Genomic DNA, 9,318 nt, shown 5'->3' on the forward strand with positions numbered 1-9,318 from the left:
CCTGGCTAACATGGTGAAATCCCGTATCTACTAAAAAATACAAAAAAAAAAAAAAAAAACTAGCCAGGTGAGGTGGCGGGCGCCTGTAGTCCCAGCTACCTGGGAGGCTGAGGCAGGAGAATGGCATAAACCCAGGGGGTGGAGCTTGCAGCAAGCCAAGATCCGGCCACAGCACTCCAGCCTGGGCAACAGAGCGAGACTCCGTCTCAAAAAAATAAATAAATAAATAAAATAAACTCCCAACAATGCAAAGCTTTAAATGTAGAATACGAAACCACAGAAGTACAGGAAGAAAACAGATAACACAGACAAACTCCTTTATAATCTTGGAATGGCCTAAGTATGACTCGCAATTTAGGTGTGAAAAATAAAAAAAAAAGAAAAAATACATTTGGTTGCATTAAACACACATGTGATCTTCTGCATGACAAAAACAAAACCCAAACCCAATCAAACCAAAGGAGTCCAAAAAGAAATGGTAAACTGGGAGATGACATTTGCAACCCATGGGAACTAATCCCCTACTATGCAAAGACCTTCGAGAATCTGAAAAAACTAACAACCCAACAGATAAATGGGCATCTAACCAGGTAAGAGCAAAAGCAAACTAAACGGAAATACGATTTCTGACCCATCAGACTGGCAAAAATCCAAAAGTTTGACGGACTACTCTGTTGACCAAACTGTGGGGAACCAGGCAATCTCATACATTGTTGACGGTGTAAAAAACACTCAGTGAGTGTGGAGGAAAGTCTGAGAACGTCTACCAACATTTTAAACACATTTTCCTTTTAGCATAAGAATTCCACTTCTGAAAATTTCTCAGATAAATGTGTAAACAATGGCATATTCACATTCTCTACAACATAATAGCAAAAGATTAGAAACAATCCCAAGTGCCCATCAATAAGGTACTAGATAAATAAACTGATCCATTAACACAATGGAATACTACAGGGCTGTTTAAGAAAAGTGGTGGGGTTGCAGTGGGGAAGGAGAGAAAGGGCTAGAACAAGGCCTAGAGTGCAGAAAAAGCTCAATTATGACAGCTATTAGTTTAAAAAAAATAAGGTGCGAAAGGGTTCTGTGTAGCGAAATGAAATAGATCTCCAGATAATACATGAAAAAGGCGAGGTGTAACAGAAGGCAGTGATAAGAATTTACATTTTCATTATAATTGCATAAATAAATATTATAAGGATAAAGAAGAAACAAATAATTATTTCTAAGCGGTAGGACAGGGGACAGAATAGGCTCATTGACGCCTGCATATACCACTGTAACACAATGAACACAGCTTTACACAAAGGAAGGGAACGGGGCAGAGGTTTTATTTTTATTTTTATTTTTTTATTTTTTTTGAGATGGAGTCTCGCTCTGTCACCCAGGGTGGAGTGCAGTGGCGCCATCTCGGCTCACTGCAAGCTCCACCTCCCAGGTTCACGCCATTCTCCTGTCTCATCCTCCTGAGTAGCTGGGACTACAGGCGCCTGTCACCACGCCTGGCTTTTTTGTAATTTTAGTAGAGACGGGGTTTCACCATGTTAGCCAGGATGATCTCGATCTCCTGACCTCATGATCCGTCCACCTCGGCCTGCCAAAGTGCTGGGATTACAGGCGTTAGCCACTGCGCCCGGCCTTTTTTTAAAATGGAGTCTCACCCTGTCGCCCAGGCTGGAGTGCAGTGGCACAATCTTGGCTCACTGCAACCTCCAGCTCCTGGGTTCAAGCAATTCTCCTGCCTCAGCCTCCTGAGTAGCTGGGACTACAGGTGCCTGTCACCACGCCTGGCTAATTTTTGTGTTTTTAGTAGAGATGGGGTTTCACCATATTGGCCAGGTTGATCTCGAACCCTTGACCTTGTGATCCGCCAGCCTCAGCCTCCCAAAATGCTGGGATTACAGGCGTGAAGAGGGGCCTTCTTAAGGCACTCTATGTAGGTCCAGGATTATTTACATTTCCAACAAGAGAAAGCCTAAAGGGGGATGAGCTCCAGATTGGAGCAAGATGCTTTGGGTCACAGGAATTCCCTGTCATACTACATTCAACACCATCCTACCCAGTGCCTCCCATACTCCTCTCAGACCCCACTGCCACCCCCTAGGCAGCCTGTGCTGGGACCCCAGAAGGGACCAAGGGTCACCAATTGTGAGGCTGCAGAGAGACCTGGGAACAAAAAAATAACCAGGTGAGGGAGACCTGGGTTCTATAACGCAAGTTTCACAGCTTTCCATGGGTGTCCTGGGGCATGTCCCTTCAGTTCTCTGGGAGGTAAAACTTGTGCCTCCCAAGGTGATTGTGGTCAACAGATGCACACCTAGCCTCATGCTTAATTGCAGGTACTCAAAAAATGTTATTTCTTCCCCAAAACTTGTCAAGCCAGCAACTCTCTGAAATAAGTCTGGCCTGAAAAGTTAATAGAGATTGAGAGCAAAAATTAGGGCTTCTCACCTCCAGGCATGAGAGTGCAAACTGCCCTTGATAAGATGAGAAGAGCCCACCCAGCAGGCTGGGGCTGTGTCTCTGTGAATGGAGGAGTAGTTCTGTGAAAAGGCAGCAGGCACCTGTGACTGGCCAGGTCTGGCTCTACACCTGACCCCCAGCAGCGGTCAGTGACAGCAAAGCTAAAGGAGCACATGCTTTGGGTCAAAACACTGGCGGGATGGGGCGGGATGGGTGTGGGGAAGGAATGTAATAACACGGTCAAGATCAGCATACCCTAACCTCCAGAAAGCTCTGTTGGTTAAGATCGTTGTTTCCACTTCACCACACTTCTCCTGGCAGGTGGCATCTTAAGGGGATGGGTATTTTGGGAATCCGTAAGGGGAGGTTCGGTTAGAAATACATTTGGTTTGGGTTTAGTGGAATACACTGAGGTAGCTTTCAGCCACTTCTGCGTGTAACTAAATTATAGCCAGCCATTTCAAATGGACAAATGACTTCCCAGAATATTCCTTCTGGCCCTGTATCAACTTACCCAATGAACTGATGAAAACTGTAGGCTCAGAGGTGGTATTTTAATATGACGATGTCTTAAAGTTACTAGCACCAGAAGTGTGAGGAAATGGAGGAGACATGAGGTTTAAGTCATATAGAGTCAGAGATAATCTATGAGAAAACTTTCCAATCACCAGAGAAGTTAATTTTTAAAAAGATTTCATTCTCATTGATTTCTAATCAAAATGGAAATTCTCTCCTGTTAGGAATATACTTGATTGTTCAACATGGGTTATAAATACACCATTTTTTGACATTTTGAAGAATTTATTAGAATTCCTGTATTTACAGGTTTTAAACCTATACTGGAACTAAAATAGTAAGTAAGCCTGTGTTGAAGTTGCATGTTCTATGCAGCCCAAAGTACAGAATTGCATCTTATGTATCTGATGCACCTTGTCCTGTCAAAGTTGGACACTTTCAGACTTCACAGAAGAAATGGCACAAAAGAATGTTAACAAAGCAACATAACAGCCTGGGGCGGCGGGGCGGGGTAGGGGAAGCAGGTTTTCAGATGACAAAACTCCTAAACCTATTCATCTAGAGTCATGATTGAATGATGTAACTCAACTTCGTGGCAATTTTTAATGAATTTATTTCAACTGCTTTTGCATGTGCATTAATTACAGACTAATTGTTTTTATAATGCTTTATTCTGTGCATTCTTAAGTACCCTAGTAGAATTCAAAATTACCCTAGTAGAATCCAAATACAAAACTGAAACAAAAAAGACCGGAAGATGCTTCAAAATGTCCAAAAAATTATTTTTGTTTTGTTTGAGACAGGGTCTCACTGTCACCCAGGCTGGAGAGCAGTGGCACAATCATGGCTCACTGCAGCCTCAACCTCCTGGACTCAAGCGATCCTCCTGCCTCAGTCTCCTGAGTAGCTGGGACTACTGGTATACACCACCACACCCGGCTTTTAATTTTTTTGTAAAGACGGGGTCTCACTTTAATTTCCTAGGCTAAATTATTGTTTTCAAATGGAAACTTAAAACTTTAATGGTCAAAACCTTGAAAGTTTCTTAAATAAAATGTTTTCAGTTATCCTGGAGGAAAGACTGGATTATCTTTAGTCTAGTCTTTTATTTTATTTTATTTGAGATGGAGTCTCGCTCTGTCGCCCAGGCTGGAGTGCAGTGGCGCAATCTCAGCTCACTGCAACCTCTGCCTCCCGGGTTCACGCCATTCTCCTGCCTCAGCCTCCTGAGCAGCTGGGACTACAGGCGCCCGCCACTTTGCCCAGCTAATTTCACCGTGTTAGGCAGGATGGTCTCGATCTCCTGACCTCATAATCCACCCGCCTCAGCCTTCCAAAGTGCTGGGATTACAGGTGTGAGGCACCGCACCCGGCCTTCTAGTCTTTTTACATAAAACGTTGCAAAATTGCTATGTGAAGAGATTAGAGTAGGTAACCAAAAATGCAGGGGGAAAGTTGAAGGTTGTGTGCCAAAAAAAAAAACTGTGTTATATAGTTCTAGGTTTTGAGTTGTTTCTAGTTTTAGCTTTTTAAAATGTACAACTAGTGACTTCTTTTTCATTCTAAATTTGCATTTTAATACCTAAATTTGTATTCTTTTTCTGAAAGAGGGCCTTCAGAATTAGAGAGTTTCAGGCCCCACAAATTCTGGCTCCTCCTCCACTGACCACTGATACTCTGATGGGGAGGCTCACGCTGCTCTTTCTTTTCATCCCAGCCTTCACGACCCTGGGAGAAGGTGCACCCTAGAGAGAACGTGTCCAGTGGGAGCAGGCTTCTTCCCTACTTTCACTCATCTCCAGTCCCCACTCAAGCCTTTCTACCTCCAAGACCTTCACAAAGGTTTGTCCAAAACTACCTCAAAAGAGTTTGGGGGCCAGGCACAGTGGCTCACGCCTGTAATCCCAACACTTCGGGAGGCCGAGGCAGGCGGATCACCTGAGGTCAGGACTTCCAGACCAGCCTAACATGGTGAAACCCCATCTCTACTAAAAGTACAAAAGTAGCCAGCCATGGTGTTGCGCGCCTGTAATCCCAGTTACTCAGGAAGCTGAGGCAGGAGAATCACTTGAACCTGGGAGGTGAAGGTTGCTATGAGCCGAGATCGTGCCATTGCACTGCAGCCTGGGCAACAAGAGCAAAACTCTGTCTCAAAAAAAAAAAAAAAAAGAAGAAGAGTTTGTGGAGGAATCACAAATGATCTAAATTTCTAAACAAATACATTTCACAAAATGGATTATCTCCCATTAACCCTCTCCCCAAAAAAAGATATTTGCTTCTTAAAGATTTTCCAAAACACAGGGCAAAATAGGTAATTATCCTCTAAATAATCTTTAAAATTTTTTTTAAACTTTTTCGAGACAGTCTTGCTCTGTCACCCAGGCTGGAGCACAGAGACATGATCATAGCTCACGGCAGCCTCAAACTCTTGGGCTCAAGTATTCGCCCTGCCTCAACCCATGTCACACCACCTTTTTTTTTTTTTTTCCTTTTTTTTAAAGAGACGGGGGTCTCACTTTGTTTCCCAGGCTGGTCTCGAACTCCTGCCTCAAGTGTTCCTCCCGCCTCAACTCCCAAAGCCCTGGGATTATAGCCATGAGCTACCATGCCAGACCAAAATTCTAAATAAGTTTTAAAAGCCAATTTACAAAACCATAGAAATTTTGCCTGACATGACCTTATCCTGTGATCAAATTTATCTTTTGTTTTTCTTTCTCTAGAGAGGAATGCATATATCCTCACACATGTAGATGTGTGATGTGGAATGTGAACATTCTACTTTGAATTTTCTAGCGATTATCTTTAAATTTTTTTAAAACCACACCACTACCTATATTTTTCTAATTATCAACAACAAAAATAAAACAGTAAAAAATAAAGGCTGGGCTTTTATTTTCTCCTAACAGTCCCTGCCCCACCCCCACCTACTTCTCAGTTTCTACTAGTGAATCTGACCCAGATTTATTATTGTTGGCATTGTTACTGAATAACTGGGATTTTTCTCTTTCCATTACATATCTTCTCTTTCAATAATTATTTACAACATTTGAATTTTCATTTGTAACATCTGTAACCAAGTTTATAATTTAGACTTAAATTTATGTTTAAGTGATTTCAATTCAATGTCAGTTTTTTTTTTAAACCACAAGTTCCCCATTCTTGAGTTATTCAATCAATCTTTTAGTTGGTTAGAATATATCTATGAACAAGTTTTGTTTAAGAAAAATTTACAGATAGTATACAGAAAAATTTCAGGTACAGGTAGTAGAAAAAAGCTGATGCTCTTAAACAGTAAGGAAAGGTACTGGCTCACATAGCTTCCAAGTCCAAAGGCAGGGTGAGTTCCCACTGAAGGCAGTGTGCTAGCTCCAACTTCTGTACCTTCAGAGAACATCCTTCTGCTGCCTTCACAAATTAACAACAATTAGTGTGACCATTTAATTCTTAGTTACAACCTTTTTTCCCTTAAAACTTAGCTTCAGCTCCACGACACTATTTTCTGGCAATGTTATAGAAAAGTCTAAAACCATCCCAATTTCTTTATAAGTAACCCTCTCCCCAGGTTCTGACTGGCTGTTTGCAGGGTCCTCTCTTGCTCTTTCTTGCTCTTCCCACTAATTTCATCTAAGGCAGAATGAGCTCTTTGAATATACAGAAACAGCTGGTATTTTTTTCAGCTCAAAGATACTTTTTCCCATTGAATCTGATTATTGTTTCTTCTGTTCTATTTGTTTTCATATCTTCTTTAGGAACAACACTTACTCAGATCACAGCAATAATTTAACTTTCTACATTGTAAACTTTTGCTCTTCATGAATCCTAAGGGAATTTAAAATTCTGCAAATGCTTTTACTATCATTACAGTTTCTTTCAGCTCTTTCATTTCACTTTGTAATTTTTATTTACTTATTTTTGAGACAGGGTCTGTCACCCAGCCTGGAGCGCAGCGCCACAATCATAGCTCACTGCAGCCTTGCCAACTTCTGGGCTCAAGCGATCCTCCCACCTTAGCCTCTGAGTAGTTGGGACCACGGGTGCAGCACGTACCACCACACCTGGCTAATTTTTTCTTGTTTTTTATAGAGAAGGGGGGTCTCACCATGTTGCCCAGACTGGTCTCGAACTCCTGGTCTTAAACTCCTGGGCTGCAACGATCCCCTCACCTCAGCCTCCCAAAGTGCTGGGAACACAGGCGTAAGCTTGTGTGCCCAGCCTCATTTTATAATTCTCTCTGCCCTAGTTTTCAGCTTGGCCTGTTGCTTTATCTCATCTTTCAACCACTTATGTGTGTTTCTTGAATTTTATTAAGAACAGCACAAAGTAGATTCAACCTGAAATTTACTTCTCATTTCCGTAATTACTATTTTCTAAATTATATTCTTCCTCTGCCTCAAAAACTATAACCCCCTCCTATTTTCTTTTGGAAACATGTTGCTTTATTCTTTATTTTTGAACAATAGTATTTAGACCCATCCTGCCTCCCTCCCCCCCCAAAAAAAAGAATAGCTGGACCTCCTCCTTAGAATGCTGCTAAATGTTGGTGGGTTTTTGCTGCTGTTTTCCAACTCTAAGTTTATAGGCTGGAGGATGCATATATAAACTGCACTGCCTATTCAGAGATGTGGTCCATCTTCCAGGGAATGTCAGCTCTGGGAGCCTCCTTCTCTGAGCCTATCGTGTCGCTTTTGTATTCCAGTTTCTGCATCTAACTCTGTCTGGATCTGGCTTCCACTCCAGATGGGTGGGAAGCCGCCCAACGCGCCAGAAAGGAGAATTGTGGCGCCCAGGAGAAGCTCTAGTAGTTTTGAGCGTGTTGCAGCCGCGTGCGTCCTCTGGCCTCCCAGTTCAGCTGCTCGTCAACATTGCTGCTGCACAAGCCCACCCCGGCTGCCCGCGGACATTCAGGGTCATCAGGCCTCCCTCGCTCTCTGCTCTCCCAAGTTAGCACAGCCAACACCACATCTCCGTACGTTCCTCACAACTCTGCACTGAGTTCTCAGGAAACAGAGTGATGAGTCAGGGCCTGGTATTTCTTCACCCTGATCCCACTATCCATTATGATTCAGCTTTTCATCTCTCTTTTTCTCAATTGCTTCCATCAGGATCTGGTGATTCAAGGGAGGGGAGGTAAAAAGTTAGACGAACACTAGTGCCTAAGTCACATCTTCATGGAAATTGCCAATGACCATTTTTTAGTGTTCTTCTATCTTCTAAATTCTTTTGATGTCAGCTTTCTCTGTTTCTATCAGAAATTTTATTTTAAATTTTCTCTTTCACGTGGTTGGGTTTTTTCATCCATCTGGAGGTCCTTGCTGTTTGTACGCATTTAAAAATAAGATGAAGCGCCAGGCACGGTGGCTCACGCCTGTAATCCCAGCACTTTGGGAGGCCAAGGCAGGTGGATCACGAGGTCAGGAGATCGAGACCATACAGTGAAATCCCATCTCTACTAAAAATACAAAAAATTAGCCGGGCGTGGTGGCGGATGGTTGTAGTCCCAGCTACTCAGGAGGCTGAGGCGAGAGAACGGCGTGAACCCAGGAGGCAGAGCTTGCAGTGAGCCAAGATCACACCACTGCACTCCAGCCTGGGGAATAAAGCGAGCCTCTGTCTCAAAAAAAAAAAAAAAAAAAAAAAAGAGATGAAGCTAGCTGTGAGTCTTCCTTTGGTGTTGCGTGTAGGTAAACTTTTCTCACTAGATTTGCTTCTCAAATGGGAAGGTTCATTATGTTCTGTGTTTGTGAGCAAAGCTTGTCCACTGGAGGGCTTCCCTTGGGGATGAAAAGATAGGGCCCTTTATTGAAGAAGTCACATGAAAAGAACAAACAAACAAAAATGTTAAAAAGCTTTACTTGGTACACACCCACTGAGTTCCCATTCTCCCCAGGCAAGGAATCTAATCTCTGTAAAGAAAATTTGCTTGTGGGTAAAACGCTGTAGACTGTTCAAAACAAGAGGAATAGGAGAGGAGGACAGAGAAGAGTGTGGAGAGCACTCCCAGCACAGTGGCTTCGGAGGGCCTTTGAATTCTCCTTGTTTGCAGTACGATTTCCATGATTATCAACAGAACTCAAACCCGAACACTAACTAGTCTGAGCAGAGCCCCGCGAGGGGCTGCCCAGAAGCTGCTCCTGCTTACTCTAAATCCTCCTCCTGTTTTATCTGCTTATAGGTTTCCCATTTCTAGTTTCTTTCCAAAAGTGTGTTACACTCTATCCTTTGCTAAAGGTCCCTTCCAGGCTCTTTTTTCCCACCTACACTGAGGTACAACTGACAGCTAAAACTTGGCAATATTCAAGGTGTACATCTCGATGTCTTAAGGAGACATTGTGAAATGAC

The sequence above is a fragment of the Mandrillus leucophaeus genome, unplaced genomic scaffold, assembly GCF_000951045.1.
Source record: "Mandrillus leucophaeus isolate KB7577 unplaced genomic scaffold, Mleu.le_1.0 Scaffold521, whole genome shotgun sequence".
Taxonomy (NCBI): Eukaryota; Metazoa; Chordata; class Mammalia; order Primates; family Cercopithecidae; genus Mandrillus; species Mandrillus leucophaeus.